At 39.8% G+C, this 25675-nt stretch overlaps 1 pseudogene; it reads left to right on the plus strand.

Annotated features, from left to right (window-relative positions):
• The first annotated feature begins 737 nt into the window (after window positions 1-737).
• On the plus strand, window positions 738-5549 carry LOC119512118 (annotated as a pseudogene).
• The last annotated feature ends 20126 nt before the right edge of the window (window positions 5550-25675 follow it).

A 25675-nucleotide genomic window follows, 5' to 3' on the forward strand; every position in this document is an offset into this window, starting at 1 on the left:
TCTGCAGCAGCTGCCAGCGCCCATCACCCACTCTCAAAGTGACCTGCCTCTGGTCCAGTCCTTGGCTGGCTGCTGCAGAAGCAGCGGGATGTGGAAGCCATCCTCCCTAAGAATGGGGTGGGACGGAGCATGGCTGAATACCAATCACAGCTTCTAGTCGACAAATTTGGATTGCTGTGTCCTGGCCTTGAACCGCTGTTTTAGCCTGTTCCAGATAGGAACCACTGTGGCCACTGTTTCAACCCCATCCCAGAAGGGGCTGAAGGTGGTGGAGGTTTGAAGACACAGGGCTCCCTGAGGACTGTGGGGAACAGTTTGTTGAAGAGCGTCATCTGCTGGGCATGCCAGGAAAATGTAGCATCGGGGAGCAGACAAAAAGTTTTTTTGGCATGTTTCTTGACCCTCTTTTCAGGGCTTTTTGGAACAGATCTGCAACCCTTTTGTGGCCCTATTTTGCCTGGGAAATACTGACTTGGGAAAGCACTCTCTGGGATGACCCTCCTCCCAGAATTTGCCCTCCAGGAGAAAGCAGCTAGAAGCAAGGAAAGGAGAGCAAAAGAAAACTATCGAGGCAAAACAAAAACATACAGAACAGATCAAGATTCTCCGAGAAGGAACAAGGAAAAGAAGATTTCTCCTGGAGGTGAAACAATTACACAAATAATACAATCTTGAAAAAATGCACCACTCCTTCCTGCCGTCTGCCGCGCCCTCGCTCCGTGCTCGCTCCGGCAGTCATGCCCCGCGCCACGCTGCCCACCCTCCTGCTGCCGCTGCTGGGCCTCACTGTCGCGACCACCGCGGGAGCAGACATGATAAGCACACATGATGAAGAAGAAAATACTTTTATACTAAATACTTTGAAAAAGCAATGGAAAGGCCCAGATGATATCCTACTAGGCGTGTTTTATGACACAGATGATGAGAGTGTCAAGTGGTTTGATAAACCAACTATGACATTTGTTAAGTGGACAGACCAGGATAGTGAGATGCTAGTCGACACCTGTGCTTTTCTGCACATGAAGACAGGTGAATGGAAAAAAGGAAACTGAACTTTCTTCTGTGGAGGGAACCCTTTGTGAAGCAGCTATTCCATATCAAAAGAAATATTTATCAGACAACCACATTTTAATATCAGCTTTGATGATTGCTAGTACCATAATTTTGACAGTTTTGGGAGCAATGATTTGGTTCCTGTACAAAAGAAATTCAGATTCGGGGTTCACCACAGTTTTTTCAACTGCACTTCAATCACCTTATAATGACAACTGTGTCCTGGTAGTTGCAGTTCACTTTGACTAAATTTTTGATACTCTCAGGTTGACGCCCAAAGTATGATTTCCTTGACAAGTGATTCCTGTGCAAGATTTTACTATGAAACTTAAAATTAAAAATTATAATTTTTATCGTAAATTTTGTTATTTCAATACCATTCTTTCTTTCCCTGTGTAATCACTGTGAGAAAAATTCATCAAGTTCATTATAAAAACAATCTCATTACTTTTAGGCACACCATTTTGGAGCACAACAGGTATTTAGCACTGCTCATAAATTATTAAAATTTCAGTAAAATTTTATAAATTAAAAAAAAATTACAGCAGTGTCTAGGAAGACATGAAAGAGACTGGCAATGGGCATTAACACTACTGTCTCTTTAGGGAATTTTCTGCTGCCACAAGTTTTTCTATCCAAGGTTATCTCATGCTTCCCAGTCATTTATAAACTTATAGAACTGTGTAAACAAAGACTGAAGAGAAGCACCAAGCATTACTGCAGTAGCACAATTCACGGTACATTTTAAGACAAAGGTGAAATGTCATTTGGGAGGTAGAAAAATGAAAATGGAAGAAAGATGAAAACGAGTGATTTTCCTTAGCATTCTTTACAGCTCAAAAACGTTAGACAACAAAGACAACATGCTGCAAAGAAAATAATATATACAATATCTAGACGTTTAAAAGTGAAGGAAAGTTAATTTTTCTCAAACCCCCACCCCATTTATTTTTGGGGATTAATTTTCTTATGGGAGAAACACAATCATGTCTCTAGCTTGACAAGCTGGTCTCAGGCCACTATGTATCAAAAAAAAAAAAAAAAAAAAAAAAAAAAAAAGCCTCTCATCCCAATTAATGGCAATATTGTTAATGAGGACTGAATAACTATGAAGTGATAACAGATGACTATACTGTGTTGCTCTGTGGCAAAAAAAAGAACAGTGTCATACTAGCCATGTTACATGAACAAGAAACAGAAGTATGCTCTTAAAAAGCTTAAAATTTCTCAGATCTTATGTAGGATTGAGATATGCTTTTATCGTAGACTAGCTATTACCAGTGCTACTTACATTGAACATTAGCCTACAATGCCTTCCCACTTTTACTATCCAAATTTTACCAGTCCTTCAAGAACTAAGACCAATCTTATCACTACACTAAACCTTTCTTGGATCAACTAAAATCTCCAGAACTACAGTGCCCAAAACAGTCACCACTAGCCACATGTAACTAATTAAAATTAAATATACTAGTAGAAATGGTACTCAAGAATAGCTGTTTTAATAAACTGACTTAATTTTTTCATTTTTAAAAGCAGGTCTAGGGGCCCCTGGTGATGAATGGTTACATCTTAATATATATTAGAATATCTACAATAGACCCTTGCATCTAATTCAGTGGCAACAAATATTTGATCATTGAGACTGTATTGACAAGAACGTAGGCAGGCTTGCTTACATTCAGTATATAGAAACTGCTTTCTTGAATATCTTGGTTCTAAGTAACAATAATACAGTTCATATGCTGAGAAGGTATCTAGAAGATAACATTATGCTGTCTTCAGAATTTTCTTCTTTATGCTGAGAAATGTTATGGTTTCTATTTTTGTTTGATGTTTAAAATAACTAATGAAAGACTTTTCCCTTCTGAGGTAACATTTACACTGTATATCAGAATCTAATGACAATATATAAATACTAAGTGGTACAAAGGAATTATAAGAATACTATAATGTTCAAGTAACTGACTATATAACTGTCATTTAGCATTTAATATAAGAAAATTATAATCAAATATATGCAACTGAATATTTTCTACCATTTAATTAAAAGTTAAAAATTTGAAGGGGGGGTTAACTGAAGACACTTGGTTTTCACACTGAATTCTATTAAAAGTATAAATGTTTCAAATTCAGAGCATTTCTAAGTCACTTCAGAATTGATATTAAAATTGGTATTCTTAAGTTGCATATTTTTAAGACATGCAATGCAAGGATAATAGAAAACAGGTGAGCAGATATATTTTAGAAACATCAGTATTTTTGTCTGAAATGAGAATTTGAAATTTTAATAAAGGTCTTGGCTATCAAAAAAAAAAAAAAAAAAAAAAAAAGCACCACATACCCAGGGCAAGAATCAGATGAAAAGAGCTGAAAAAATCTGATCAGTTAAACACGGCAATTCTAAAGGTCTAGAAGTGTCAAAGAAGAGCCTTAACACAAAATCAATCAACAATAAAACCCTAGATAAGAGACAGAACCTGACCATCAGAGTAAACTCATCAAGATACTCAGATGTCTAGACATCAGCAAAAAATTACTAGTCATACTAAGAAACAGCAAAATAAGACCCAGTCAAAGGAACAAATTAAAAAGTCAGAGGAGACACAGAATTTGGAAAAAACTAATCAAAGACGTTCAAACAAATCTCCTAAATCAATTCAAGAAGAAAAAGGAAAATATGGCTAAAGAGATAAAGGATATTAAGACAACACTGGGTGAGCATTAAGAAGAATTTGAAAGCATACAATGAAAAATAACAGAACTTATGGGAATGAAAGGCACAATAGAAGAGATTAAAAATACACTAGGAGCACAAAAATTGAAACCACAATGAGATATCATCTCACACGTACTTGAATGGCCATTATAAAAAAAAACAAAAAATTACAAGTACTGGAGAAGATGTGGAGAAAGGGGCACATTTATTCACTGTTGGTGGAAATGTAGAATGGTACATCCACTCTGGAAGGCAGTTTAACAGTTCCTCAGGAAGCTAAGTATAGAATTGCCTTATGATCCAGCAACCCCATCATTCGGAGGAACTGAAGGCAGGGACATGAATCAATATTTTCACACCAATGTTTATAGTGACTTTATTCATGTTAGCCAAGAGATGAAACAGCCCAAACGTCCATCAAAGGATGAATGGATAACAAAACTGTGGTATATACATAAGATGGAATATTACACATCAGTAAGACAGAATAAAGTCATGAAGCACGGAACAATGTAGATAAACCTTGAGGGCATTATGTTGAGTGAAATTAGCCAGAAACAAAAGGACAAATACTGTATGCATTTAGCTTTGATATATTGCCTTTGTTATGTTAAAGGAAGCATAATACAATGTTTCTGTTAATTACAGTCTCTAGTTTGCATTGATTGTATTTTCCCCCCAATCCCACCCTATTTTTAACATCTTGCAATGTTGACATTCATTTTTTCTACCTCATATAAAAACACATTTGTACCTTTTATTACAATCATTGAGCACCCTAGGTTTCCCTGAGTTACACAGTCCCAGTCTTTATCTTTCGTCTTTCATTCTGGTGTCCCACATGGTCCTAACCTTTCTCTTTCAACCATGCTCACAGTCATCTTTGTTCAGTGTACTTACATTGCTGTGCTACCATCACCCAAAATTGTTTTTCAAACCTCTCAGTCCTGTCTTTTCCTTTCTGTCTGCAGTGCTTCCTCTAGTGTTTCCTGTAGAACAGGAATCTTATTCACAAGCTCTGTCATTGTCTGTTTGTCAGAGACTATTTTAAGCTCTCCCTCATATTTGAAGGACAGTTTTGCTGGATATAGGATTCTTGGTTGGTGGCTTTTCTCTTTCAGTATCCTAAATATATCACCCCACTTCCTTCTTGCCTCCATGGTTTCTATTGAGAAATCCACACAGTCTTATCAAGCTTCCTTTGTATGTGCTGGATCGCTTTTCTTTTGCTGCTTTCAGGATTCTCTCTTTGTCTTTGATATTTGATAATCTGATTATTAAATGTATTGGTGTAGGCCTATTCAGATCTATTTTGTTTGGGGTATGCTGTGCTTCTTAGATGCAAAATTTTATGTCTTTCATAAGAGATGGGAAATTTTCATTGATTATTTCCTCTATCATTACTTCTGCTCCTTTTCCCTTCTCTTCTCCTTCTAGGACACCAATGACACTTTCATTTCCATAGATTCTGCCAGTTGGTTTTTCGAACTTTCAACTTCTACCTTATGTACGCCCAGTGTTTTCATTATATAGTACATCTCTTTTGCCATATCTTCCCTAAACTTTTTGAATTGACTTAGTATTAGTTGTTTAAATTCCTATATCTCAGTTGAAGTGTAAGTTTGTTCCTTTGGGTGGTAACTTCATTTTTCTTAGTGTAGGTTGTAGTTTCCTGTTATCTAGGCATGGTTTCCTTGGTTACCCCAATCAGGTTTTCCCAAACCAAAATGGGCTCCGGTCCCAGAAGGAAGAACTATTCAGTGTCCGATTTCCCTGAGAGTATGTCCTAGAAAATTGGTACACCCTGTGAGACCTCAGGTCACTGTGCTTTTCTGCCCAGCAGGTGGAGCCTGTCAGCTGGTAGCTCCAGACTGGTGTAAGGAGGTGTGGTCCATGGCTGTTTCACCCAGCCTCTGGGTTCTGGTTCTGATTGGAAGGTGGATGGTAGAGCTGGGGCCCACCTCTTTCCTCTTAGGGAAGATAGACCCCCTAGGGAGAGGTCATTAGCACTTCAATGGTCTCTCTCTGCCTGTCCTATATCCACCCTTATCTGGGTCAGAGTGCTGGGAACTGAAAATGGCTGAGGCTTTCTCCACTGAGCCAAAACAGGGACAGAAAGCCCCCATCAGGGCCAATCTGCAGCCACCCTCCAGCTCTTCAAAGTCAGTCATCACCCAAAGCCTCTGTCTGCTTGTTGGGGATTCATAGCTTGTATGGAGCAGTCCACATTTGTTAATTAAAACCCTAGTTGGAGCTCAGCTGAGCTATATTCACTTGCTTAGAGAGTGCTCCTCTCTAGCACCACGAGGTTTTGCAGCTTGGGCCATGCGGAGAGGGTTGCTCCTGGCTTGGATCGCAGTTTTTACTTACAGATTTTATGCAGCAATCTTGGGCATTCCTCCCAATTCAGGTTGGTGTATGATGAGTAGACAGTCATGTTTGTTCCCCTGCAATTATTCTGGATTATTGACTAGTTGCTCTCAGTTGTTTATTAATTGTTCCAGGGGGACTAACTAACTTCCACTCCTCTCTATGCTGCCATCTTAAATCTCAGGAACCATTGATTTTTAATTAGGAGGGATTGTATGGTGTGTGAATAAAACTATTTAAACAATAAACCGAGGAGTACAAGTGCTAGAGAAAATGTGGAGAGACAGATGTGTCTATTCACTGTTGACAGGGAAGCAGAATAGTGCAGCCCATTTGGTGGGCAGTTTGCTGGTTCCAAGGGAAGCTAAGTATGGGGTTTGCCATATGATCCTGCACCCCCATTATTGCGTATATACTTGGAAGAACTGAGAGCAGGGCATGAATGGACATCTGCACCCTGGTGTTTATGACAGCAGTATTCACAATTTGCAATGAATGGAGGAGGACTAAGGATACACTGACTGATGAGCAGAATGGTGAACTGCGGTGTATGCATACAATGGAATACTGAGCAGCTGCAAGAAGGAATGGGGTTGTGAGGTATGCTACTAGGTAAATGGACCATGAGGACAGTATGTTGAGTGAAATAAGCCAGAAACAAAAAGATAAACATTATAATGACCCACTAATATGGACTAACTATAATGTGCAAACTCTGAGAATTAACTCTGAGAGCATTGGTTACTAGGGGAAGGCTTATGGTCAAGTTTCCTAGATTGTTAGCTCTTAAGGCAGTCACACATATTCCTGAGTTCTTATAGTTATTTCTAAATTCAGAGATGCTGGGCTCTTTGTGTATAACCTGGTTGTTCCCTGGAACTTCGTGTATCTGTGTGACACCTGACACCTGAGACTCAGAACTAGAGTTCTGTAGCTACTACCCCATAGAGCAACTGTTAAGAAAGCTGAAAAAGATCAGACTTCAATTAGAGATATGAATGAAGCTGATCTGGTTAGGTCTAAGGCAAATCAGACTAAAGAGTAAAGGGTAATACCGACTGTGTTTTAAAAATTTAACTTCTGTGTGAGGAAAAAGGAAGAGATGTTCATTTGATCCAAAATCTATTTTTTCTGTAGTACAATATATAATTTAACTGTGGTCAGTTTATTCAAATACCATAATTACCTGGAACCTTGAACAGGGAGTGAGATCTGGTTTGTTTGTACAGGTTAGTGTGAGGCCCCAATACATCCCAGAGTAATTTGGGCAGAGAATAAAAAAGTATTTGCAAAGCTCCTTTGTAGGACTGGGGGAAAGTGTGGAAATATTAAACTTCCCCACCTGGGGAATTCCTGATATTCTCATAAGCATTGGGGATGACCAATTTAGAAGGTCAAGTCCTTGACCTTGAGACCTGCCCTTATGAAGCTTGTTACTGTAAAAGAGAGGCTAAGCCTAAAAGTCATCCCCAGAGAACCTCTTTGGTTGCTCAGATGTGGCCTCTCTAAGCCAACTAATCAGGTGGACTCAGTGCCCTCCCCCCTACGTGGGACATGACTCCCAGGGATGTAAATCTCCCTGGCAATGTGGGATGTGACTCCCAGGGATGAGCCTGCACCTGGTATTGTGGGATTGATAAAAACTTCTTGACCAAAAGTGGGAATAGAAACGAAAAAATAAAGTTTCAGTGACTGAGAGATTTCAAATGGAGTCAAGAGTTTATTCTGGAGGTTATTCTTACGTGTTACATAGATATCCCTTTTTAGTTTTTAACGTATTAGAATAGCTAGAAAGAAATACCTGAAACTGTTGAACTGCAATCCAGTAGCCTTAATTCTTGAAGATGAATGTATAACTATTTAACTCATACAGTGTGATTATGAAAACCTTGTGGCTCACATTCCCTTTATCTAGTTTATGGACAAATGAGTAGAAAAGTGGGGACAAAATGTAAATGAATATTAGGGGAGGGGCGGATAGACGATACGGGATGTTTGGGTTGTTCTTTTGTACTTTCATTTTTATTTTTATTCTTATTTTTTTTTTTGGAGTAATGAAAATGTTCAAAATTTGACTGTGGTAATGAATGCATGATTATATGATAATACTGTGAACAACTGACTATACACTTTGGATGACTGTATGGTATGTGAATATATCTCAATAAAATTGCATTAAAAAGCACATGAAAAGATGCTCAACATCACAAGGTATTAGGGAAATGCAAATCAAAATCACAATGAGATCATTTCACTCCTACTAGAATGGCCACTATTGAAAAAACAGAAAACTGCAAGTGTTGGAGAGGATATGGTAAAAAAGGTACAGTCATTCATTGCTGATGGGAATGTAAATGGTGCAGCTGCTGTGGAAGACAGTTTGACAGTTCCTCAGGATGCTATGTATAGAATTACCATATGATCCGGCAATTCTACTACTCGGTATATACCCAGAAGAACTGAAAGCAGGGACATAAGCAGACATTTGCACACCAAGGTTCACAGTGGCATTATTCACAATCTCCTAAAAACAGGAGCAACCCAAGTGTTCACTAACTGTTTGCAAATGGATAGTGTTGATGGTAGCACATTATTTTGAGTGTAATTAACAGCACTGAATTATGTGTGTGCATGTGGCTGAAAGGGGAAGTTTTGAGTTGTGTGTGTTACTAAACAGAAAGCTAGAGTATTAAACATGGGTCTGTATAACAGTGAATCTTATTGTGGACAATAACTGTAGTTAATAGTAAAAACATAAGAATTTTTTTTCATGTATTATAACAAATGTACAACACTATTATAAGGTATTAATAATAGGGTGGTATATGGGAAAAAATACACCTAATGCAAACTATGGACTACTATTACCAGTAATATTTTATGTAAACTTCCAACTTCTCTAATTAAAAAAAAATAACAATAATTAAACAAATTAGGCTAAGTGAAAGAAACCAGACACAAAGTACTATATATGGTATGATTCCATTTGTATAAAATGGAATAAATAAATCTATAGAGACAGAATTAGATTAGTAAGGTTATGTAAGTATGGGGAAGGATAGAGGATTGAGAGGTGACAGCTAAGTGGTATAGGGTTTTTTCTTGGAGTAATGAAAATGTTCTAAAATTGTCTGTGGTGATGAATGCACAATTCTGTGATTATATTAAAAGCCAGTGGTTACATATTTTGGATGGCTTGCATGGTATGTGCATATATCTCAATAAAATTGCTTTAAAAAATAAAATCTTGAAGGGAGCCATAAGAGTAAAACATCTCACTCATAGTGGATAAAGAATAAGAATTATACAAGACTTCTCCCTGAAACATGCAAGCAAGAAGAGAGTTGAGTGAAATCTTTAAAGTGTTGAAAGAAAGAAAGAAAAATAATGTAAAATTATCTTTCAAAAATTGAAGGAGAAATAAAGAATTTCTGGAGACAAACACAGAATGAGGGAATTCACTGCCACCAGACGGATCCTGCAAGAAATGTTAAAAGAAGTTTTTCAGGACAAAAGGAAAATTAAATTGGCCAGACATATTGATCTACATAAAGAAAGAAGAGCACCCAAAAAGGAATAAATGAAGGAAAATTTTTTTTAACTTTTCTTATTCTTAGAGATCTAAAAGATTCCATTGTAAATAGGACCCTTTGAAGACATTCTATCAGATAACACGTAGACTCATTTGTGAATGGGATCGTCCAAGAACTTATTTAGGTGTGGCCCAACTAAGCAGGATGCGCCTTTATCCATAATTCTGGAGTCTTTTATAAGCAGAGGAAATTTGAACACAACAGACTTCAGAGAAAAACATACATTGCCAAGTGACAGGAGGCAGAAATGTAATCCAAGGAACCCCAAGGATTGTGACAAGTCAGCGCCAGAATGCCACAGTGTTCCAGCCCAACTCAATCCCAAGACCAAAAACATGCCAGGCAAAAAGCTCCCCATGAATTTTAATATGGACTTACCTACAGTAGGATTCTTCCCAATAGCAGCTGGTTGGGAAAGGAAATCAATGATCCACACAAAAAAAGAGGAAGAGGAGTGCCTTATATAGTTTGGCAGAGCCTCTCTAGATTTGGTTATAAGGAAGCTTCCGCTGAGTCTCATGAAGGTTGATTTCAGCAGAGCCTGGAGAGTTTGGTTACAAAGAAACCTCAGCTGAATCTCATGAAAGTTGATTACCACCAGTGATTAGGCTTAATGACCTTCAAAGTCTGTGCTCTGGTCACTTGGGCCGCTGTGTGCTCAAGGCTCCACCCTTTGCCCTAAGGGAGGGGTGGGTGCCGAGCCCTGGGCTGCCACACACAGATGTTAAGGAGAAAGCATGGCCTTGCTGACCTGCTGATTTCAGACTTCCAGCCTTCCAAACCACCAGCCAGTAATTCCTATCATTAAGCCTACCCATTGTGTGGTGTTTTGGTATTTATCATAGCTGCTCTGGCAAACTAAGGCACACAGCATCTCTGATTCTATTGGTTGTGAGTGTTCCCTTTGTCAAATGGCTTTTTCACTTCCTAATATGGTTGCAGATTTTTAGCCTTTATCTTACTAGATGTTCAAGGGGATAGAGGTGAGAATCCCCAAATAAACCATTCAATTCTGTCTTTGCTGCAGATACCACTCTGGTTCTATTTGTCCTTCTAAGAGCAATGGCACTGCCCAAGATGGAACCCATGAACCTAAATCCTTGAGCTCTCTAGGGAACCCCAGCACCCTAAAACCTAGCACCCTGAGAGGAAAGAAAAGAACATGAGAAACATATGAATGTGACTCCCTAGGGAAGCTCCATTCCCCAGAGCAATGGCCCACTTGGGTGTCTTTAATTTCCCCTGAAAATACTCCTGGTCCCTGGTAGTGAAATCGATTTTAAGCAGAGAGACAAAGGTGCTGGTATTAGTTTCCTATGGCTGCTGTAACAAATCACCCCACACTTGGGAGCTTAAAATAAGACAAATGAATTCTCTAGAAGTTAGAAACTCTAAATCAATTTCACCGGCTAGAGTCAAGGTGTCAGCAGAGCGGTTTCCTTCCACAGACTTTAGGGGAGAATCTGTTTCCTTGCTTTTTCTAGTTTCTGGAGGCCACTGGCCTTCCTTGGCTCATGTCCCCTTCCTTGAATCACTCTCTTTCCTCACCACATCTACCTCCTTTCTGTAGTCAAATCTCCCTCTGCCTCCTTATAAGAACGTTTGGGATTACATTTAGGGCCCACCTGGATAATCCAGGATAATTTTCCCATCTCAAGATCCTTAACTTAATCACACCTGCAGCTTCCTTTTGCCACAGAAAGTAGCATTTTCAGGTCTCAGGGGTAAGGACCTGGATATGTTTGGGGGACATTATACAGCCTACCCTACTGCCCTTTCAAGGTCTCAACAAAACAGGGACAAAAAATGACTACAATATACTTCTGTGGATCTGGCCATTCACAGGCAGGACTGAAGATTATAAAGAAGCTTGACACAGAGCTTCACATTAACTACCAAGGATACTAAAATGCTCTAAGAAAAAATTTTCTCAACAGTTTCCAGGTAGACAAGAGGGACACATAAGAAATGTTGGTAAATATTAGCCTCCTTGGTTTTAAGAATAAAGAAGTCAGCTGACACGGTTATTTTTAATTCTAACAAGTTCTACAGATGCTAATTGCAAAACAGACATTGTCTTTATAAACTTTTGGCATTCGCTTACAGGCAGGGCTTTATCTCCCAGCTTCAAGGTTTATTTTTGAAAAATGGGAAAAACAGTTTATTTTCCCAAGGAAGTTGGCAGAGCTTGCTTTCTTTCAGTGAAACAATAAGCTTGAACTTTTAAGAATTTATTTAACGGTATGAAGATGGCTTTGACATGTTCTTTTTGCCCTAAGTGAGGGGCCCTGTTATTATTAGAAAGAGGCTGCTTATTATTAGAAAGAGACCCTGGAGAAACAGAGAAGGTGGTTTGTTTAGATTCCAGGGAGGAGGGGAGTGGGAGGTTATTGGGTTAAATATAGACAGGAATGACATCTTAACATTTTAACAATTTGCACCATTGGCACCAGCCAACCAGAATGGATGCCAGCTGGAAACAAGCCTCACAGCCTTCTTTGCACGCATCTGTTGATATCAGCCCTGAACATGTAGCAAAATTATCCCAAGAAAATTATAGTGCTAGTGGTGTTGGTTCAGTATTCTTACATTTCTGGACTTCCTTTTAGCATTATCATTTATATAAGTAATCTAAAATGTTTTTCAAAATCACATTCATGGGGATGGGGGATAAGAAACCTCCAAAAGTAGCAGCTGCAAGGGGGCAAAGCTTCCCTTTGAAGATAGCGATGGAGATAAGGAGGAAACTGAGGGTTTGAAGATCAGTGTGACCAGCAGCTGATCCCATCCCACAGGATAAAAAGGCTCTGCTTCCCACCCAGGACCTCCTTTACTCCCACAGATTCAACTCCACTTTACTTTTCAGCTGGATAATTCCAAATCCGTAACTCCTGCCAGACTCCCTCCAAAGGCTCCAGGGAAGAATCCTTCCCTGCCTCTTCTGGCTTCTAGGGGTTGCCAGCCATGCTTGGCGTTCCTTGGCTATAGCAGCATAACCCCAATCCTTGCCTGTACACATGGCCCTCTTCCCTGTGTCTGTGTCTCTGCGTCCAAATTTCCCTCTTCTTTTAAGGACACTAGTCATGTTGGATTTAGGACCCATTGTAATCCAGTGTGACTTCGTCTTCACTTGATTACATTTGCAAAGACCCTTTTTCCAAGGAAGTTCCCATTCACAGGTTCCAGGTGGACATAAATTTTGGAGGGACCTTTTTCAACCCAGAATAACCACTTTCACATATTACCTCAAGTATTTCCTTATTAAAGTTATCGTATTAAAATGCATAAAGTTGGTTTTAAAACCTATATTTTATAATGAAGAAATGAAGCTTGGACTCTCTGCTCTTTTTTCTTTCAGTTTGACTTCCATAAGAAACTGCCATTGTGCCTTTTTTTGTGCGTGGTAAAATGGTCAGTTGATATGGTTGATTCAGAGACCCAAGAAAATAAATGAAAATAGTATTAGCAACTGCTTTTTTGGATGACTTGACAAGTCAGTTTAATCAAAATTACCAATTCAGAATCTGCATGTAGACAAATTAAAGTGTCACAGGGCCTGTGGTGAAAAATGATGCTTAAACGTGCCACCATCTCGTCAGCCACCCCACCCCTTCACATTAGTCCAGGCTAGAGCTCCACTCCTCTGTGAGCACTTAGAGATAATGACACTGCTCACTCCATGTCCTTGTGAAAGAGAAGGTGATGGCACTGTTAATAAATGCAGCAGGACAACAGCAAATTGACAGATAAAAGGTGAATTGGAAGTTCTAGGGCATTCTGCAAATTTGATCAGGCCAATCTGCTACAGCAACAACATAGTTCCCAGAGATCAATAGTTTATAGTAAATCCATGAGGATTCATCCTTTACTTCCTGAATTTCTGGCTGTTTTCTGAAGTGCCACTTCTGGAAGCTTCTCTTCTGGAAAAGACCAACTAACATATAAAGAATGAAACTAATCAGTTCTCTCTGCCTGATCCAGCCTTCAAACCACCTGGGGAGGCTGGCAGGTATGGCAAGGTCAAAGAGCCCAGGAGTTCCAGCTGAGGCCCTGAGTATCACCTGTGTGTAACATAACCCAACATGCTGCCACTAACACCTGGCACAGACATCAAGAATTTACCTTCCCTGCAGATGCCAGGGCAAGTCCCACATTGGCAGGTGTTGGGGACAATTAAGGTAGCATATATAATATTCATCTTCAGCGATACCGGTAACATGCAACATGGCCGCCAGGGCTGATGCAAGAACAGCCTAAGCTATAATTAGCCTTCTTCTAGGAAGTAACAGTAGTTCCCGCCCAAGCAGTAGCTAGTTCCCGCCTAAACAGTAGCCGCCCATTGGCCATCCACCCCAGCAACAGTTACCACCAATCCCAGACCCCCAGCAACAGCAACCGCCAATCCCCCTACGTTTGCCTTCCACCCTAGCAACAGCAGCAGCCAATCCTAGATCGCCACCCGTCCTTACTAGCCACTCCCTCCACCCTTAGAGTATATATACCCTGCCTCTTCAATAAAATTTTGCAGCTTGATCAGAAACCTGTCTTGCTGTCATTCCTCGTGTCTCTTGTCCCATACCATTCCTCCCTCACAGGACTCGGCGCCTCCGTTGAACGTCCCGCGGGCCGGGACAGGCAGGCAGCATGCATTATCTGTTGGCTTGACCTCCTTGAGGCAGATTGCTCAAGTAGCAGAGGGAGTGTTGATTTTATGACAGACCCAATGAGCTACAGGGCCTGGATCTACCTAGTGCAATTAAAGCAGGCTACTTATGGTGAAAGAAATGGGAAAATCCATGGGCCCTTAAAGTCTTAGAAGCACACTTAGATAGCCATAAAACAAAGAGCTTCTCAAACTGCAAAGTTATAAAGAAACATTGTCATAGTTATCTTCCTTATCCTCAAAAAGGCTGAAAAGTAAAACAGAGCATTATTACAAGAAGGTAACACCTATGTTTTTAGGAAATGTGTGTTTCACCGTGTGTTCAGATGTTACTTGACAATTAAAGGCATTAACTGATAATTTGGCAGTAACTACAATTTACCAAGTGCTTACTGTTCAGTAGTCACTAAATTAAGAATATTTTCTCATTTAATCCTTACAAAACCCTGTGATGCATAATAACTGCTATTTCTCCCATTTTAGAGAAGAAGTTGATGCTCAGAGAAGTTACATAACTTCAAAGTCACAGAGTTACTGATAGAGTGTTCTGAACCCCTGTAGAATACTGCCTCTTAACCTTCACCTTTTTAGAAAAGTAGAATACTAAATGTAATAAAAATATAGTAAGACTGCAACTGTATTTACTCATGTTCAGGATGCTTATTAATACCCTAAATACTTATTAAAGATTGCATCTACTTACATCTCTACAAAATGCATTGCTCTATCTAGGTTTTTTATCCCTAGAAAAATATATCATTTTATATATTGTATTTAGAACTTATAGTAACTTCCCAAAATTCCTGTCAGTACAAATGAACTCTATTTTTCCAAACCCACTTGTTGCCTCCCTGCTCCAAGACTGTGAAAATGCTGAGGATTTTGTGTGTTCCAGGCTTTCTATTTCTGGGCTGGAAGCCACTATCCTGTTCCCATTGACAGAGTTTATTATTCTCAGACACAGCAAAAGAGAAACATCCACATTCTCTGGGCACTTTTCTTACATGATTTTCAATTTCCATGTATAGGCAAAGAGGTGTGTAGAATTGCAATATTCTCATTTCTATTTGCCTGCATCTTCCCCATTCCATTTTCCACCCATCCTGCCTTGGAACTTTAATTTAGGCAAGTTGATAGACAGATATTGTAGACTGGGAAAAGAAGAAAAATGGGTAAGTTGGCATTTTTAATGGGGAGGGTAAAGGGAAAGAACATAGATGGTAATTCAGCATTATAGAGGTATTAATATAGTTTTAAATAAAATTATTCTGGCATGAGTGTAATAAGAAATAGAGATACTGTAAAGTACTAAAGAAATAAATAGGAAATAAAGTTAATTTGTCATAATCATAATAACCACCAGTTTCGAAGGATTACCATGTGTTAAGTGTTCTAGATATAATATTTCACTCAATTCCCAAAACAGACCTATAAATTAGATATTATTATCTCATCTGGGCTGGTGAGGCACCTTCACAGCTTGCCTGGCTTTGCACCCTGGCTCCATACATATAGCTTATCCTCTGGAAGGCTTTAAAGGAAACTCTCTATTACTGCATTTATCACATCATGGTATAATTAATTACCTATCTATCATTATAATCTGCATACACTGTTAGCTCCTTGAAGACAGGAACTGGGCCTTCTTTATCTCCTTCTCTCTAGACCTTTTCAGGGTTCCAGATCATGGTGAGTGCTAGTTAACGCTTGTTGAGTGCATATGATAAAGGAAGAGAGAGGAAGTAAAACATTGGAGACCCAGAGTGCAGTTGGGGAGTTTCAGAATTATATACATAGTCTGTTCTGCTGTAATGAGAGAACTGTAGCTCTAAAACAAGAGCCTGTTCCTAAATAAACTTGGATTCCTAACATAACTTGCACTATCAAAAACTGCATTTGAATACAATTAATTTTGCTTACTAGTATGCCCCTGGGTCCTGGCACTTAGCAGAGACATAATACATTCAGTTTTTAAATGAATGGCCAGAAAGAGACCAGGGAATAGAGGATTTCAAACTGTTACCATAAGCTTCACTTTTCTGGCAGGAATGTTTTTTCGTGGCTATATAATTCAAAGACTCCTAAGCAAATGCTGCTGCCTTTGAGTACATCTACTGTGGTCCACATGGAGTGGCTCCTTTGCCCATTTCCAGGCCTCCCATCAGTGTCAGCATCTTCCACTTGGTCATCACTCAATGTTGTGAAGAACAAGGCAGATTCACTCAAAGGAAGCACTCAACAGTTCGTCCCTGCCCCTGGCTCTCCGGGAATAATGCAAATTTCCAAGCAAGTTCAAGTTACAAACTATATGGGTCCTCAGGATGACACTTGTGTCCCTTGACTACTCAACCCTGTAATAGCCAATTTGCACTATGAAAAGGGAGCTATGGGGGCGATGCCTGTATGCAGGTTTCAGATTCTCAGATGTTCCACCACTCCGCACAATAATGAATTGTAGATTTTGTCCCCCAACCTAAGATACTATATTGAATCCTGAACCTGTGAACTGATGCTATATCCCCACAGGGAGAGGTAAAGAATTTACTCCCTCACTGAGGTGGGCAGTGAGCCTGGATTAGAGTCTAAAATTCCAGGCATGCAGTAGCTAAAGGAGAGATCCTGAGCCTCTTCCCTGTGGACAGACAGATGCCAGGCCCAAACCAGCAGAGACAGCAAAGCCCCATGAACCAGCAGCCAGGGGAAGGAGATGTGGCTAGAACACACAAATGCAGGAAGAGGGAGCCTGCACGGAAACCCTTCTGCTCTGTATGACACAAGCCAGGAGGGGAAAATGGTGCCTCTTGCTCATTGTGCATAATCAGGGGAGTGGAGGGTTTCTCATCTTAAATAGATCGACTCAGGTTTTGTTCAGGATGGTGATGGGTTGCCTACATCATTTACACTCTTTTCCATCCTGGTCAGATAAGGTGAATTGGTGACACTGGAAAAAACCTTTGGAATTCACTGCGCTTCCTGGAGTGAAAGTGAAATACTAGCCTCTTAAGGTAGTGATTTTCTGGATTACCAACAGGAAGGAGTCAATGGGCAATAATTCTATTGTGTGGAAGCTTAACCAAGCTGTATGAAGATCAGTTAATTAACAGACATCATTGTTGAGAGAGAGAGAGAGAGAGAGAGAGAGAGAGAGAGAGAGAGAGAGAGAGGGAATACATATAACCAGCTTTGCGATTTTGTGATAACTGAATTTGAATGCTGCTAAAGTAGCACCTGAAAAGAGTTCATTGACCCTCTTTCATTAAAAGAGGCTGACGAGGGACCTAACATTTGGTTAGTGCCCACTAGGTATCAGGCCTTTTCCTAAGGGGTTTATATATGTCATCTAAGTGAATCCTCACCCACACAATCATTTCATAACAGGGCCACTTCATTACTCATCTATTTTCTACAAATATTTGAGCACTTACTCTGTTCTGGCACCATTTTAGACACTGAAAATTCCACAAAGAATGCAACAGACAAGGTCTCTGCTCTCATGGACATCTGTCAAGGACAGACCATCTGGAAACCAGTAAGCAAATAAATAATTAAGGAGCCTGTGTAGGAGTAAGTGCTCCAAAGACAGTAAAAGGGTATATTGGAATAGAAAGTGACCAGGTAAAGGTGGGAAGTTTTACTTTTGTGGATTTTCAGAAAATGCCTCTTTGAGAAAGCAGCATTTGAGGTCAGATAAGAATGATGATACGGATCTAGCCATGCAAAAATCTGTGGTAACAGAATTTGAGGCGGAAGGGACAGTGGCAGAGTAAGGGAGAGTGAGGAGAGCATGGGATAAGATTGGAGAGCCAGTCAAAGGCCAATATTTCAGATTTCAGTAAGGAACTGAATAAGGAATTGTCATGGGAAAGAATTTATAATTCTTTTCAAGTGCAGTGGGAATATACTGGCAATGTTAATCAGGTCAGTAACATATCAGTTATCAGGTGAAGCATCTGACGGCAAGAGAAAAGAAATTCTTCTAACACCCAGAAGACTAAGATAGCACTAGTGTTTTAGGAAGTGCCTGCTCTCCAGACAAGAATTACTTATTTGCTTCGGTTTTAACACCTTTTCTTCACACAGACACACACACACACACACAGATATGAGCACACCAGAAGTCTCCCACTAGGACCCTCTTGGCGCCTTCGTCCTTTGGAACTTCAAGGCTCAGCAACACTATTATATTAACCCCTAGCAAAGAACACGAGTTAGGATTCCCTGTGGCTCAACCAGGAAGGTTTGGGAATAGAAGGCAATGACTTCCATTTCAGGGAAGGAATTATGTCTTTCCCAAGCCTTGTTGGCACACCCCATGATATCCTTTGAGAAGAGGGAAAACTTAAAAGAGGAATATACAATTCAGCAAATACATTTTGAATCATGCCTAATACATAACTGTTCTGGGTTCTGTAGGAGAAACAAAGTTTTATAAGACATGGTCCCTTCCATTAGGGGATTACAATTTCAGTAGATGCTGAGGTTGTGGAATATAATTATTACTACTTGGCACTAATCAGTTTGTCATAAGGTACATTAGTTCTTGTTTCAGTATATTTTTCAAATCATAATTAATTCCTTATTGAAATTCAAAAATTGCACTGATGTTCTTATATATACTGTACAAGTCACATTTTATTCCATATAAACATTTATCAAAATATCACTACATAATAGTTATAATAAATGATACTTCAGAACTATATTCTTATTCCCAGTCTTTTTTCACTTGATTTTTTTCAATTTAAAATTCATTAGCAACATTAATTAAAGCTAAAATACTCAGCAACTCTGAAACAATTGCAAACTAAAATGGTGCATTTGTATTTTTAGAGCAGTTTTCTCTGAATAATTCCAAACTTTGAGCTGATTTCAGATAAGACTATAGCTAACACAATATTCAATTTCCAAAGCAAGATTGCATTTCAAACTGACATCTAAAATGAGTTTGTTCTCTTTAAGTTAGGGCTAGTATAGATCATATGGAGAGAGAGAGAGCCAGAGACAGAGAGAGCATAGAACTGAGCTTTCAAATAAGGACAATCAGATAAAATGTAAACTATATGATTCCTATAGCCATAGCCGACATAAGAAATGAGCATGGTGGTGGCCCTTGAGAGATGGAGTGATGGAGTCCAACAAGTTTAACAGGCTGGATAAAAGAGAAGAGGTCAACATCCTGAAGAAGACTCTTGCTTGATTAAAGCCTAGTAGAAGAAGCAGAGCCCCTTGGTTTGGAGGAGCCACTACCCTTGGATGGACTGAGATAGCTACTTCAGTTTTGTCTCCTCAGTAAAGGGTGATCTGATGGGTTTTTCCCGCAAAGGTAAGTCCCCAGAACCCTTCTTAGTTTAGTTCAGCAATGTTCAATAAGGATATATTCTGTTAAAAATGTAAGTTTCTGAAGTCAGGAAAAAAGACTTCAAAGAACCGTCCAACAACAAAATGGTCCAAACTGAAAATTGTAAGCTTCCTTCCACTAAGGGTATTTGCCCTTCCAGATGCTTAAAATGGAGCCCTGCATGAGTGACAGACCTGTCTAGAAGACTGGTCAATCAGCCATTCCAAAAAAATGGATGAATATCTGCCTTCTTTTAGAGTGATAGAAGTCTTATTACCATCAGAACCTGTTTGCATCCAAGTTCAAACTGCTTTGGAGACTTGATCATTAAAAACAATAATAATAATTAATAATAATAATAATAAAATTTAAGTATACTGAGTTTTTCCAAACTCCAAAGGCTATTGTTTGTTTTTATTGACCTCTGTACAAAGCTTTCTTTTCTTCTTGTTTTTCAATCCTGCTTCTCAGATGGAGAGTCTGTAGTTCTACCACCTTTGACATGTGTTTTCTGAACTCCTAGCCATTTCACTGAGAATATCCACATCTTTTCTCCATCCTCACTTGATAACACCAGAGACCACTCATTCAGCCTCTCTTTTCCTACAACACACTAAGAAAGATGAAACCAAATCCTAAGCATCTTTCTATCCCCTTCCAACATTATTTTGCACATAAGGGGCCTTCACAAGTGCATTAAATGAATAAATTTTGACGTGTCCATCATTACTCCTTACGGCCCGAAAGACAATTCCTATTTCTTCTCTCCTTCCTGCACAACCCTAAAATCCAATCCATCCCCAGTGTGTGTAAAGTTAATTTTTTTAAATGTCTCTTAGATTTAACCTTACCTCTCCCTTCCCAGATCCTTCATTAAGTACAAAAATAATTTTCTTCATTAAGTACAAAAATAATTTTCTACAAAAATAATTCTGAAAGATATTGCACTTATCTACTGCAATAACTTCCAAGTTACATTTCAGACTTCCAGTTCTTCCAGTTAAAGTGATTTTATGGAAGCTAGAAAAATCTCCAACAGGTCAACTTTCATTGCATCACTCTCCCACCCCCGCCTTAAAAAAATTAAAGATCTACAAGCTGCATTCCCACTGTCCAAACATGCTCCAGCCCCACAGATGTAGCCAGTTACCTGCTTTCTCTACAGACACCAGTCATGGGATATCAGTCACTATTCTCTCAGGAAATATACACACAAGGCCTCTGGAGGAACCAGATTGTTTCTTAAACTCAAAGAGATAATCACACTAGACTGACTGATAACACATTGTGGTAGGCAGAATTCTAGAATGCCCCCTCCCCCCCAAGATTCCCATCCCTGGTGTACATGCACTGCATAGTCCCCTCTCCTTGAGTTTCGGTGGATCTGGGAATATGATGGTTATCACTCCCATGAATATATTACATTATATAGTAAGACTGTGGGATTTTGCCAATGTAATTAAAGTCACTAATCAATTGACTCTGAGTTAATCTAAAGGGAGATTACCCTGGGTGGGACTGAATGATGAGGTAAGGCTATTAAAAGAGGGTCTACCAGTAACAGACAAGAAACAGCAGCAGATGCTCTTCTGCTGATCCTGAAGAAGCAAAGTCTCATGTTGTAGAAAGGGCCACACGGCATGGTTGACAGGCAAACTCTAGGAGCTGAGGGTTTCAGTCCAAGGACCACATGGAACTCAATTCTGCCAATAACCAGTGAGCTGGGAAGAGGATGCTGAGCTCAGATGAGGTCACAGCCCCGGCCAACACCTTGATTGTAGCCTATGAGACCTTGAGAAGAGGACCCGATGAAACTGTGCCCAGACTCCTGATTCATGGACATGGTGAGACAGTGAATGTGCACTGTTTTAAGCTGCTGGGTTAGTGGTAATTTCCTATGCAGCATAGAAAACTAATGCATCCTTGGTCTCTTCTTACTGATTTGACTTGACCTTTTTTATCTTCTGCCCATCCTAACTTTTCTAATTACATCTTGATGACCCTGGAGTCTTGAGTTCCTTATGATCCCAGCCTCTGGAAACTGCATGTTTGTAAACCATGCTGAGCCTCCATGGATTCTTGACTTCTGGAACCTGAGTGTGCCTCCCTTTCTGTGAGCTTCCATGAACTCCCACCTCCCTGTCTCTTCAGACTATACACCCCAACACCACCTGCCTCTCTTAGTATTTGCTTTGTGACACACCGTCTCCCCTGCCATCCATGCCAAGGCAATATCCTGTGGGGATTGTTCAAATCCAAACTACTCTATCGCTAAAATGCTTACTCAGGTACAGAATTAGAGGACAAAAGGCCTCCAAGTTCTACGTGGAGCCAGTTTGCATGTGACTCTCACTGAGTTCCCTTTTGCCCTGAAGTCATAATTATCTCTTCGAGGAAAATTCAGAGGATTCCTAAAAGGAAGCAGGCACTGCCCTGGGTCACCGAACACTCCTGGACAGACCCAGACAGACAGTTCGAAAGAAAGATTAGCAGCAAATATCCTTTGGTCAGTCCTGTTCTGACTGACCCTGGGGCAGCTGTCCCCTGGCCGCGACCCTCTGAGTCTCCAGAACTGACTTCAGCAGGCTGACCTCACCTTTGCTCCTCCATTCTCCAAGTCAGCTCAGTGTCCAGCCGCTGGCCTTCCTCAGACCCCTACCCCGAGGGCAGACACCCTGGTTCTCCCTGCTCCTGCCTACACGACCCATTTGGAAGGGACTCCAGATGTCATCTTGTCCTGTCCTCTGTGAACGCCCATCATATCCCCTTTCAAAAAGGGGGCAAACAGCCTCTGCTCTGCATCACTCCTCACTTGGGCACAAGTACAAACAGGGCACACCGAATGCCTAAATTAATTCTTGCTTTTCCAGTCCTTTTTTACATATGCCTATCTCTCCCCCAGCTAGTTAGAAAGCATCTTCAGAGCAGGAACTGTTCCATGTGATTCTCTCCTCTTCTTTTCCTGTATCTAGTACCAAGCTTTGCATGCTCTGGGTGTTGTATAAACGCTGTTGACTGAATCACCAGATAAAGAAAAACCACTGTTAAAATGCCTTCTCAGAGTGCGATGAATTGGTGTAGGCAATATTGATTGCCATACCTATTACAGCTCCCAGCAAGCCAGGGCATTTCCTGTGGACAAATAATGTGACTGGCCCTAGTCATGATGAAGAAGGGGAAGGAGACAGCCTTTTCTCTCAGCAGAGAGCTGCTGAGTCAGTTTTCCTAAGGAAACTGCCTCGGCGTTTACAATCACTGTGGTATTTCTTTAAAATGACCCAGAAAGATGCGAAGGAGTACAAAACAGATTGCCACTTGTCAAACCAGAACCAGGGTGAAAATTAAAGAGTTGGAGTTCCAGACACTTTATGGATTATTCCGTTCAAAGGATAAAACTGCATGGCTTTTTTTAAAAAAATACTAAAATATTAGAATAATGAAGGGGAGTGGGGGGGGGGGCAGCTAGTACAACCTGGGCGGAGGCTGACACAGAAAGCTTATTCAAAGAGCTACACGCCTTGATCAAAGAGAAGGAAAAAAAATCAGGCATGTTAATCACTAATGGCAGCCCTGCTAGGGCATGTAACATTTCTCTCTCCATAAACATTGGAAACAGGGTTACTCAGCCACAGCCTGGGCCATTTTTCAGTCCAATCTTCAGAACCCAAGGACAAGGTGGTAAGTCCATTTAAAAAGATTAGTTATCCTTGGCCAGGCTAGTCCACCGAAGAGGCCCCGGGCTGAATGAAAATCAACCTGATCCTGGTGCAATCAAAATTGCTAGTCATGCAATTGATTCGAAACCAGGGTTCTCAAATAACTTTCAGGGAAAGGCTGGCCTGACCTTGTCAGGATGCTGGAGAATTTTCCATTCCCATTTCCAGAAACACTCTGTGAACAATAAACAACTGGGATCCCAGGTTTAAAAAGAAACATTGAAACATCCTGGTACAAGTGTTGAACTTTTTGCTTCTTGAGAAATCAAATAGAAACTTAAATATAACCTGGATTTGGCAGAGACTATGTTTATATTTTGAGAGTTGATTAAATCCCTAAAAGTCGCAGAAGCTATTATCTACAAAGCAGAATGCTCCAGGTTCTGTAAACACTTGCATTTCCTCCAGTGTTTGGTTTGCCTCCTATGAATGAGACCAGCTGCTGTTTTGTTTTCAGGTTATGGAGCCGTCATTTAGCTTTATCTACATGCATGGTTCCACATGAATTGACGTACCTGTTTTCCATCATTCTTGACCATTTCAGGAAAAAACTAAATTCACTGAAAATGGGTTAAAGCCTGATTGAGCACAGTCAATTAAAAAATTAAAGCCAAATAAAGATTGTGAGAATTGAAACAACTTCATGGAAAGAGCCAAACTATTTGCTATAAACCAGTCTATTGCACTAAATTAACCTATGTTCTTAATCCAAAAAGAAACACTTGATGCAGTATTTTCACATATGCAAACAGGGTGGTGCTGCCTCAATGTCAAAGTGGTCCCTCACTGGTTGGAAAGAGCTAAACATACAATGAGCCTTAGGGATGGCCTTAGGCACAAAGCGTCTAGAAAGATGACCAATTTGCAGCCTAATCCCAAAGGTCCCATGAGGCCAGGGCATGTCCCAAGGTGAGGCCTAATCCTATTCCAGCGGGAGTATACACAGAGCACAGAGAGGAACACAGAGTCTGGGTATGTTGACAAGTTCAATTTGAAAATGTGTAAACAGAACACTAACTCTCAAATTCAAGAGTTACTCTGTGGCTGACCAGAACAGAAGATCAATTCAAAGGTGATATGTTTAGAAGATTCAACAATGGAGATAAGCAAATAAAAGTGAAGTAGGTGGGCCCAAAATTGCTACTGTACATGGAGCTGGGAGAGTATATTTTTAAGAGTACAAACAATGTTTGGCTGCATTTGTTTGGTTTCAAGACACAAGATTTTTTTTTAATTACAATTCAACTATTTAAGCCTGCCATTTCATTCACATACAAGTCTTAAACATCGTACTGTTCTAAGGTAAAAACACATTTCTTCCAAAACAATTTTGAAAAAGAAGAAAATTGGAGAACTTACCTTCCTGATTTTAAAACTTACTACAGAACATAGGACAAAGCTACAACAATCAAGACAGTCTGGTATTGGCATAAGGATAGACCTATAGATCAATGGAATAGAATTGAGTCCAGAAATAAACTCTTTATTCTATAGTCAACTGACTTTTGACAAGGGTACCAAGGCAATTCATCGGTGGAAAGAACAGTCTTTTCACCAAATGGTGCTAGGACAACTGGATATCCACATGCAAATAAATGAAAGTGGACCCTTACCTCACCCCATATTTAGAAATTAACTCTAAAATGGATCCAAAACCTAAACATAAGCACTAAGACTATTAACTGCTAGAAAAAACATAAGGAAAAATATTTATGATCTTGGATTAGGCAAAGATTTTCTTTGATATGACACCAAAAGCACAAGCAACAACAAAATAGATGAATATCATCAACATTAAAAACTTTTGTGATTCAAAGGACACCATCAAGAAAGTGAAAAGACAACTCACTTTGGGGAAAAATATTTATAAATAATATATCTGATAAGTGACTTGTACTTAGAATATATAAAGAACTCTTATAATTCAATAAAACAATGACAGCCTAATTTTAAAATGGGCAAAGGATATGACAGGCATTTCTCCAAAGAAAATACGCAAATGACCAATAAGCACATGAAAAGAAGTTCAACATCATTAGTCATTAGGAAAATGCAAATCAGAACCACAATAAGATACCACTTCACACTAAGTAGCATGGCTGTAATCAAAAGACAGACAATAACAAGTGTTAGAGAGGAATGCAAAGTGGTACAGCCACTTTGTTAAATATTCTGTCAGTTACTCAAAAGTTTAAACATTGAGTTACCAAATGACCCAGCAGT

The sequence above is a fragment of the Choloepus didactylus genome, chromosome 17 (genome assembly GCF_015220235.1).
Source record: "Choloepus didactylus isolate mChoDid1 chromosome 17, mChoDid1.pri, whole genome shotgun sequence".
Lineage (NCBI taxonomy): Eukaryota > Metazoa > Chordata > Mammalia > Pilosa > Megalonychidae > Choloepus > Choloepus didactylus.